The sequence below is a fragment of the Suncus etruscus genome, chromosome 14 (genome assembly GCF_024139225.1).
Source record: "Suncus etruscus isolate mSunEtr1 chromosome 14, mSunEtr1.pri.cur, whole genome shotgun sequence".
In the NCBI taxonomy this organism is placed as follows: domain Eukaryota; kingdom Metazoa; phylum Chordata; class Mammalia; order Eulipotyphla; family Soricidae; genus Suncus; species Suncus etruscus.
This window is the reverse complement of record NC_064861.1, coordinates 63,861,528-63,863,214: the sequence shown is the minus strand read 5'-3', so window position 1 is coordinate 63,863,214 and position 1,687 is coordinate 63,861,528.

Here is a 1,687-nt window from a genome sequence, read left to right as displayed (position 1 = left end):
AAAAATTAAAACAAAAATAAATTAAAGTCTTGGGCCAGTGAGATGACTGAAAGGCTGAAGGATAAGATTTGTATGTGGGGCCGGAGATATAGCATGGAGGTAGGGCATTTGCCTTGCATGCAGAAGGACAGTGGTTTGAATCCCGACATCCCATATGGTCCCTTGAGTCTGCTGGGGGCGATTTCTGAGCGTAGAGCCAGGAGTAACCCCTGAGCGCTGCCATGTGTGACCCAAAAACCAAAACAAAATAAAAAAAAAAGAATTGTATGTGGAAGCATTGAGCTCAGTCTCCAGTGCCATATGGTTTCCCTGCATGAATACCTTTGGGCGTGACCACTGAGCACCATTACTATAGCCCCTAAACAAAAATTTTAATGAAAAGCCTCTCATCAGGGGCCCGGAGAGATAGCACAGCGGCATTTGCCTTGCAAGCAGCCGATCCGGGACCAAAGGTGGTTGGTTCGAATCCCGGTGTCCCCTATGGTCCCCCGTGCCTATTTCTGAGCAGACAGCCAGGAGTAACCCCTGAACATCGCTGGGTGTGGCCCAAAAACCAAAAAAAAAAAAAAAAGCCTCTCATCAACCATTTCTATTTTTCCTTATTTTTTTCCCTTTGAAAAATATATCAAGGCACCATGATGTAGAATAATGTTAATAATGGTTTCATGCCTACAGGGTTCCACACTACACCCTCAAGCAGAGAGGCTTGTCCCTGTCCCTCCACCATTGTCTCGATAATCCCACCTTCCCACCCTGCTGAATTCAGTTCTGTAGATCAGATAGTTTTCAGGCTCTGAAGCCTTTGACCATTTGTTATTCCCTTGCTATATTTTGTTCCATCCCACATCTGAGAGATCATTCTGTATCTGTCTTTTTCTTTCTAACTTCAGATCCATCCAGATCCATTCACATTCATCTACCTTTTCAAGCCACTTTCTCTTTCTTTCTTGGGGGGTACACCAGGCAGTTCTCAGGGCTTTCTCCTACTTTTGCATTCAGGAATCACTTCTGGAGGGACTCAGGGGACAATAATAGGGTGCCAGGGATTGAGTCCAGTCAGCTGCTTACAAAACAAGTACCCTGCCAGCTGCAGTATTTCTCAAGCCTGCTTTTCCTTTCTTTCTTCTTTTATTTTTTATTTGTTTGTTTGTGTGTTTGTTTGTTTGTTTTTGGACTACACCCAGCAGCACTCAGGGGTTTCTCCTGGCTCTGTGTGCAGAAATCACTTCTGGCAGGCTCCAGGGACCATAATGAGACACCAGCAATCAAACTGGGTCCTTCCCAGGTTGGTCACATGCAAGGCAAATGCCCTACCACCGCTGTGCTATCACTCCAAGCCCCTGTTTTCTTTATTCTTTTTTTTTTTTTTTTTTTTTTTTGGTGTTTGGGCCACACCTGGCAGTGCTCAGGGGTTAATACTGACTGTCTACTCAGAAATAGCTCCTGACAGGCACGGGGGACCATATGGGACACCAGGATTCGAACCAACCACCTTTGGTCCTGGATCAGCTGCTTGCAAGGCAAACGCCGCTGTGCTATCTCTCCGGGCCCTGTTTTCTTTATTTATTTTTTTAGCCACATCTGGCAGTTCTCAGGCCTTACTCAGGGATAATTCCTGGCAGGCCCAGGCCAACCACAATCAATGCAAGTGCCCTACCTACTGTACTGCCTCTCTGACCCCTTTATC